General features: G+C 41.9%; 1 non-coding gene across 1 annotated transcript; it reads right to left on the reverse strand.

Annotated features, from left to right (window-relative positions):
• Positions 1-252: 252 nt before the first annotated feature.
• Positions 253-334, reverse strand: TRNAS-AGA. Its single transcript has one exon. It is a non-coding gene; the product is annotated as a tRNA-Ser (tRNA).
• Between the last annotated feature and the right edge of the window lie 8,802 nt (positions 335-9,136).

Here is a 9,136-nt window from a genome sequence, read left to right on the forward strand (position 1 = left end):
CCTGTGTCTATGTGACTCGCGATGCTTTGCGTTTCTTCCTTTAAGCTCGTCTGGCGTGGTTTGTCCCATCTGCCCCTCCCGGGCCCACGTTGTAACCACAACCACACTTTCTCGCCCTTTCATTCTCTCCTCTCCCGTTTGGGTCCCTGTTGTGTTTCAGCCGTTAGAAAATTCCTGAAATCTGTGGAAGTTGGGGCAGAATGCTCTAAAACACAAAAAGTGTTTGATGGCAAGAAGAAAAGCTAATGTTTCCGTAGTCGGCAGGATTCGAACCTGCGCGGGGAGACCCCAATGGATTTCTAGTCCATCGCCTTAACCACTCGGCCACGACTACTAGCGGTGTGAGTTTTTGTGGTGAGAATGCATGTAGAGTCTGCACAAGCGTCTGCTGCAATAACAGGCATGTTTTGATCTGGAGGAAACCATTACTGAGCTGTTAGGAGCATATTTGAATGTTATGGCGCTTATCATTTTACTGTTTGTAAAACTCTTAGAAGGTATCCGGTCCAACTCTTTGTTGGAAAAAAGGGAAATTCTAATTAAATCTGAGAGAGGGAGAGATACGTGCTCAAAACTATTGTACACCCACCTGCCTGCACAATGTTGGAGCCATTTCCAGGAGAGAACAGGAACCGGGTGAGGGCCAACCAGTCTCCCGGCCTCCTTGATGGGGCTGTCAGTTCCACTCCTTCGCCTTTCTCTTTGACAAACAGCTCCCAGGACTTTCTTTTCACCCATTATACATTAAGAAGCTATTTACCCAGCGATTTAAATTCACTCCGCGGGGTCAGACGGTCCCACCGTGCCATAAAAGTACTACTTTGAAAAGTGTAAAGCGTGATACAAGCGTAAGGTGTTGTTAATGGCATTCTTAATAAATACCGTCCACAGTTTAACCTGTGTTTTGGGTATTTCTAAAGTGGGATAGCAAAGAGTTTGGCATCCTTGGGAACTCTGGAGATAGTTTCATCCAGATGATTTGTTCAAAGTATCTTTTAACTTCCCTGAAGAGCAACATGTAGTGGTGTGCTGGAGTGAATAGGACCTGCTCACTCCTCCCCACTGATAAATTTTCAAGGATTTTGGGAGCTAGTTGTTAAATGCAACTATTATTAAATATTAAATTATGCAAACTTGCAATTACATTATATTAAAAGCAAATGCGATACTCAAAATTCACATTCTAGTGATTCCACTACATTTTACTATTATTTATAAATATAATTGAGATTATTTACATCTGAAAGACTTTCTCTCTTTAACTTTCCATTCAGTGATGTCACTTGGGAAGCTTGAAATGAGCCATAGTGGGTGTTATTTACATGAGGGAAATTGCAAATGTGCCAAAGCAGGGCTTTTTATCCCTAGGAGATGGTTGTCATTTAGTAGCATACTGCATGTTACCACCAGACCAACTTTGGATATTCCCAGCAAGGCAACAGTCCCCTTTTCTGCACTGCCGCTCTAGTTATTGTCTCTGAATCTTTGTTTTAGCTATTAGAATCCTGGCATATACCTCCCCCCCCCACATATATGCATATAACCATATATATATATTTACACACACAGAGGAAACCAGCATTTTTATGAAAAATACTTAACAACATTGAGCACTGACCACTCAGATCAGACACTGCCAGGATGCTTAAGTAGTATCCTAGAGGCCCCCTGACATAGTGTTGGTTACGCTTGTAGTCAGAGTAGAGAACTCCAGAGGGTGGGGAGACAATGTTGGGGCAAGGAGGGGACTCGAACACTAGTTATTTGTCTAGAATCCTGACTTATTCTATGATTTTCCACTCATTAATTTTTTTTTTTTTTGAGACGGAGTCTTGCTTTGTGCCCCAGGCTGGAGTGCAGTGGCGCGATCTCGGCTCACTGCAAGCTCCGCCCCCCCGGGTTCACGCCATTTTCCTGCCTCAGCTTCCTGAGTAGCTGGGACTACAGGCGCCCGCCACCACGCCCGGCTAATTTTCTTGTATTTTTAGTAGAGACGGGGTTTCACCGTGTTAGCCAGGTTGGTCTCGATCTCCTGACCTCGTGATCCGCCCGCCTCGGCCTCCCAAAGTGCTGGGATTACAGGCTTGAGTCACCGTGCCCGGCCCCACTCATTAATTTTTTAAAGTTTTTTTCCAAGTTGCCTTGCTGGGCTATTTTACCTAGAACCGGCCTCCAGCAGAAAGACAAGGAAAAGCTGCTTGAAAAAGCGGTCCTTGCAACATGGTTCCAGGGGAAGTCATGCATAGTTGCCATCCACATTAACAGGCTTACATTAATGATTTGCTTTTGCTCTTGAGAAGAGGAAATCTAAGGGGATCTGTAGCAATGTTGAAAGTTATCTATTAGCGTATAGAAGATTTGCAATGAGAGATGGTGAAAAAATAAAAGAGAAAATGTTTCTGGTTTTCTGTTTTGTTTTTGTGACTATTAGACAAAAATCAGTGTCTTCCCTCCTTCCCTCACTTCTACTCCCATTTTTCTGGTCTTTTGATTGGATGATTTATTCCGTTTACATTTTAAAATTTCATTTTATTGATTTTATTTACTTTCAGTAGCTTTTGGGGTACAAGCAGTTTTTGGTTACATGGATGAATTGTATAGCGGTGAAGTCTGAAATTTTAGTGCACCTGTCACCTGAGTAGTGTACATTGTACCCAATAGGTAGTGTTCTTTTTTTCTTTTTTTTTCGAGACGGAGTTTCGCTCTTGTTGCCCAGGCTGGAGTGTGCAATGGTGCGATTTCTGCTCACCACAGCCTGTGCTTCCTGGGTTCAGGTGATACTCCTGCTTCAGCCTGCCGAGTAGCTGGGATTACAGGCATGTGCCACCATGCTGGGCTAATTTTGTATTTTTAGTAGAGACGGGGTTTCTCCATGTTGTTCAGGCTGGTCTTGAACTCCTGACCTCAAGTGATCTGCCTGCCTTGGCCTCCCAAAGTGCTGGGATTGCAGGCATGAGCCATCATGCCCAGCCTCCAATAGGTAGTGTTCTTATCCTTTACCCTCCACCCGTCCTCCTCTCTTCTGAGTTTCCAGTGTCCATTATGCCACTCTATATGCCTTTGCGTACCCACAAATTAACTCCTACTTAAAAGTGAGAACATACGATAATTTGGTTTTCCAGTCCTGCCCACTCACATTTTAATAAAATGGATGTATGGATCATCTAGAGTTTGGTATTTTGAGAATTTCATTTATGGCTCATTCAACTCTGGTGGGTCTCCTGACTTGAGTCATGTTCTCTTTCTGGTTTGCCTCTGAGAGTAAAACGTCGAGTTCAGAGTCTACAAGGAGAAATGCCACATGCCACATAAGAGTAACATATGTGTATGGCTGTGTGATAAAGTATAAAATTACAGTGCACTAGTAAAATCTCCAGATGTGAGTAAGAAAGTTACACAGTGATAAAATTCAGTGGGCTCTAAACAATGGATGTGGATGTATAAGATGAAGGTAGTGTGGCTTTAGAAGATTCTACATTCATGCAAATCCTATTAGATCATTTTTTAAGAAACCCCTGCTATAAATTCGTTTGATATAACTTTCTGTTTTCTGAACAATCTTCTTTCTTTCTCTGTAATTGTTAATGTGTGTAGACAGTGTCATGAATCCTTGTCCCCTGTCTTTCCCAGTCATGGAAAGCATGCTGAGTGTCAGGTATTTCATAAAGAATGGGCAAGTGCCTCCAGGTGATACAATTATTAACATGGTAAAGGGGACTGGGTGCGGTGGCTCATGCCTGTAATCCCAGCACTTTGGGAGGTCAAGGTGGGCGAATCACTTGAGCCTAGCGGATCACTTGAGCCCAGGAGTTTGAGACTAGCCCAGGTAACATGGCAAAACCCTGTCTCTAACAAAAAAGTTACAAAAATTGGCCAGGCATGGTGGCGCTGCACCTGTGGTCCTGGGTATGTGGTAGACTGAGGTGGGAGGATGGCTTGAGCTCAGGAGGTGGAGGCTGCAGTGAGCCGAGATAGTGCCACTGAACTTTAGCCTGGGCAAGAGAATGAGACTCTGTCTTAAAAACAAAACAAGAAACATGGCAAAGGGGCATGCCATGTATTATTACATTCATTTAGTATTCAAGGAAGTATTTTAGGTAAAAGGTGTCCAAATTAGGAAATCAAAGCATTGTTGTCTTTCCCAAGTATCTGAAGAACTCTCTGAGCCTGGTTTCTTGCTAGTACCATTGTAAATAAGTTAGAAGTGGTGAGGCAGCTGGTTCTGCTGTCCCACAGAGTCCCAGGCCAACTGCTTCAGTTACAAGGTGTCCTGTAATCTCCCTGGCTACTCACATAATGAATTGCAAGGCTTCTTCGAATTCCCAGGTACTTAGGTTTAATTTTCCCTTCCCTGCATCTCTCCCCAGTATACTACAGATCTTTTAAACAAATACCCACTGCTGGGCGGTGACATTGGCATGAGGGAAGGCATCCTCCTGGGCCAGTTGCAAGCCTCCTAGCAGCTGATGCCATGGAAGAATGGAGTATGGAGTAGCACGAAAGCAGCTCCAGTTCTTTTAAGTGGTCCCTGAATTAGGCCTCGATGTCATGTAGGTAAATTCAGCCCAGAACATGCAGAATCTTTATTGGAATTTGTACCGTCATCTCTCACAGCTGTGGAGAGTTTAGACTAATCACAACTCTCACTGGGATACTATTATCTTGGTAATTTGAAAAAGGATCAGGAGCCTGCAGGCTTGGAACATCTTGAGAAAACTCTGGCTCTGAAATACATCATCACATGTGGGGGACACCACTTGCAGCATCATCGCAGCGAGCTGAAGAATGCTGAAATCAAGTATTTCTCTGGCGTGATTTCAAATGGCTTGAGAAACCTGAGAACTTTTTTTTTTTTTTTTTAAACTGCAAAACAGATTCTTTCCTCTTCCATCAACCCCATTGCTGTCAATACGTCCAGTGTTAGGTGCCAGAAATGAGCATAGCCTCTTAATGATAACAATGCCAAGGTTAACACAGCCGCCAGGGGCTCTCTCAAGAATCTGTTAGGGTGTATTTTGATCTACAGACACGTTCTGAAGGCGTGCACCTCCTTAGCTTTTCTAGTCTCAGTACATTTCTCTTCAGCAGCCTGGATAAAACCTGTCACTTTTTGCCAGAACTTCTCATGCTTTGGGGCCCCTTAGACACCATTTTTCATTAACCCCATGAGTCCATATGGTAGGGCGAGGTTCAAAGTTGGTATTTGGGAATCAGCTTCTGACAGCACGGAGGCCTGGTGTGCTGCGGTCATTTGTTCAAAAGGCCAGGATTTGCAGATGTGCTATAAGAGTGTAATATAATTTTTGACTCCATCCAAATGGATATTTTATCACCATCCACATACCAACTAACAAACAGATCAGTCTGAGGAGGCAAGTGCTAATGTATGTGGCTCAAACCAGTCGACCCTCTGAGGAGTCAGTAGTTCAGCCTCTTTTTGAGGCTTTAACATCACAATGTTCCTTTCAGTTCTACAGTTATGTGAGTACAGCTCCTTCCCTCCACCCTTTTTCATACTGTTTTTTGCTTTATAATTTTTAAGCTTTAGAAAGTTAAGCCTGATTAAAAAAAAATTGGGGAAAAAGGGGAGGGGAATAGCAATTTCAGTCAGGCATTAAAATGAAGGCAAAGTGAAACCAAATTGATGGAGGTGATGGGACATGTCCAACAGGCCTGGGCTTAGGTTTGGTGTCCATCAGTCTTCCATTTCCCCTGATTGTCCATATGGACTCTTGGGAAGGAACCCAAGGTTTTATGCAGGCCAATTTGCTGTTTCCTCAGTTACGGATTCACAAGTCAACTAGTCTTTATGGCCTTACAAAAGGTACCTGTTGGTATCAACCTTGCCATGAACTGCCCACAGAATATTTGGGGGCTGGAAAGGACTTTAGCGATAATGTATGAAACTCTTTCAGCTGAGGTTGCAGTGAGCCAAGATCACGCCACCATACTCCACTCCAGCCTGGGCAACATAGTGTGTCTCAAAAAACAAAAAAACAAAAAGCCAAAAAAAAACCTCTTTCATTTTATAGGTAAAGCAATCAAAATCAAGGCCAGAGAGGTGCAATAATTTAGAAATTCTTTGATTATTCAGAGATTTTCATTATAACCATTTTTTTTCTTTTTATTATACTTTAAGTTCTAGGGTACATGTACACAACATGCAGGTTTGTTACATATGTATACATGTGCCATGTTGGTGTGCTGCACCCATTAACTCCTGATTTACATTAGGTATGTCTCCTAATGCTATTCCTCCCCCCTCCCCCCACCCCACGACAGGTCCTGGTGTGTGACGTTCCCCTTCCTGTGTCCAAGTGTTCTCATTGTTCAATTCCCACCTATGAGTGAGAACATGCGGTGTTTGGTTTTCTGTTCTTGTGATAGTTTGCTGAGATTGATGGTTTCCAGCTGCATTCATGTCCCTGCAAAGGACACGACCTCATCCTTTTTATGGCTGCATAGTATTCCATGGTGTATATGTGCCACATTTTCTTAATCCAGTCTGTCATTGATGGACATTTGGGTTGGTTCCAAGTCTTTGCTATTGTGAATAGTGCTGCAATAAACATACGTGTGCATGTGTCTTTATAGCAGCATGATTTATAATCCTTTGGGTTATATACCCAGTAATGGGATGACTGGGTCAGATTTCTAGTTCTAGATCCTTGAGGAATCGCCACACTGTCTTCCACAATGGTTGAACTAGTTTACAGTCCCACAAACAGGATAAAAGTGTTCCTATTTCCCCACATCCTCTCCAGCACCTGTAGTTCCCTGACTTTTTAATGATCACCTTTCTAACTGGTGTGAGATGGTATCTCATTGTGGTTTTGATTTGCATTTCTCTGATGGCCAGTGATGATGAGCATTTTTTCATGTGTCTGTTGGCTGCATAAATGTCTTCTTTTGAGAAGTGTCTGTTCATATCCTTTGCCCACTTTTTGATAGGATTGTTTTTTTCTTGTAAATTTGTTTGAGTTCTTTGTAGGTTCTGGACATTAGCCCTTTGTCAGATGAGTAGATTGCAAAAATTTTCTCCCATTCTGTAGGTTGCCTGTTCACTCTGATGGTGATTTCTTTTGCTGTGCAGCAGGTTTTTAGTTTAATTAGATCCCATTTGTCAATTTTGGCTTTTGTTGCCATTGCTTTTGGTGTTTTAGACATGAAGTCCTTGCCCATGCCTATGTCCTGAATGGTATTGCCTAGGTTTTCTTCTATGGTTTTTATGGTTTTAGGTCTAACATTTAAGTCTCTAATCCATCTTGAATTAATTTTTGTATAAGGTCTAAGGAAGGGATCCAGTTTCAGCTTTCTATTTATGGCTAGCCAGTTTTCCCAGCACCATTTATTAAATAGGGAATCCTTTCCCCATTTCTTGCTTTTTTCAGGTTTGTCAAAGATCAGATGGTTGTAGATGTGTGGTATTATTTCTGAGGGCTCTGTTCTGTTCCATTGATCTATATCTCTGTTTTGGTACCAGTACCATGCTGTTTTGGTTACTGTAGCCTTGTAGTATAGTTTGAAGTCAGGTAGCGTGATGCCTCTGGCTTTGTTCTTTTGTCTTAGGACTGTCTTGGCAATGCGGGCTCTTTTTTGGTTACATATGAACTTTAAAGTAGTTTTTTCCAATTCTGTGAAGAAAGTCATTTCATGGGGATGGCATTGAATCTATAAATTACCTTGGGCAGTATGGCCATTTTCATGATATTGATTCTTCCTATCCATGAGCATGGAATGTTCTTCCATTTGTTTGCGTCCTCTTTCATTTCATTGAGCAGTGGTTTGTAATTCTCCTTGAAGAGGTCCTTCACATCCCTTGTAAGTTGGATTCTTAGGTATTTTATTCTCTTTGAAGCAATTGTGAATGGGAGTTCACTCATGATTTGACTCCCTGCTTGTCTGTTATTGGTATATAAGAATGCTAGTGACTTTTGCACATTGATTTTGTATCCTGAGACTTTGCTGAAGTTGCTTATCAGCTTAAGAAGATTTTGGGCTGAGACGATGGGGTTTTCTAAATATACAATCATGTCATCTGCAGACAGGGACCATTTGACTTCCTGTTTTCCTAATTGAATACCCTTTATGTCTTTCTTTTGCCTGATTGCCCTGGCCAGAACTTCCAACACTATGTTGAATAGGAGTGCCGAGAGAGGGCATCCCTGTCTTGTGCCAGTTTTCAAGGGGAATGCTTCCAGTTTTTTGCCCATTCAGTATGATATTGGCTGTGGGTTTGTCATAAATAACTGTTATTATTTTGAGATATGTTCCTTCAATACCGAATTTATTGAGAGTTTTTATCATGAAGGGCTGTTGAAGTTTGTCAAAGGCCTTTTCTGCATCTATTGAGATAATCATGTGGTTTTTGTCTTTGGTTCTATTTATATTCTGGATTATGTTTGTTGATTTGCATATGCTGAACCAGCCTTGCATCCCAGGGATGAAGCCCACTTGATCATGGTGGATAAGCTTTTTGATGTGCTGCTGGATTCGGTTTGCCAGTATTTTATTGAGGATTTTTACATAGATGTTCATCAGGGATATTGGTCTAAAATTCTCTTTTTTTTTGGTTGTGTCTCTGCCAGGCTTTGGTATCAGGATGATGTTGGCCTCATAAAATGAGTTAGGGAGGACTCCCTCTTTTTCTATTGATTGGAATAATTTCAGAAGGTATGGTACCAGCTCCTCCCTGTACCTCTGGTAGAATTCGGCTGTGAATCCGTCTGGTCCTGGACTTTTTTTGGTTGGTAGGCTATTAATTATTACCTCAATTTCAGAGTCTGTTATTGGTCTGTTCAGGGATTCAACTTCTTCCTAGTTTAGTCTTGGGAGAGTGTATGTGTCCAGGAATTTATGCATTTCTTCTAGATTTTCTAGTTTTTTTGCATAGAGGTGTTTATAGTATTCTCTGATGGTAGTTTGTATTTCTGTGGGGTCGGTGGTGATATCCCCTTTGTTATTTTTTATTGCGTCTATTTGATTCTTCTCTCTTTTCTTCTTTATTAGTCTTGCTAGCGGTCTATCAATTTTGTTGATCTTTTCAAAAAAACCAGCTCCTAGATTCATTGATTTTTTGAAGGGTTTTTTGTGTCTCTGTTGCCTTCAGTTCTGCTCCGATCTTAGTTATTTCTTG

Source organism: Piliocolobus tephrosceles, chromosome 7 (assembly GCF_002776525.5).
Source record: "Piliocolobus tephrosceles isolate RC106 chromosome 7, ASM277652v3, whole genome shotgun sequence".
NCBI classification, from domain to species: domain Eukaryota; kingdom Metazoa; phylum Chordata; class Mammalia; order Primates; family Cercopithecidae; genus Piliocolobus; species Piliocolobus tephrosceles.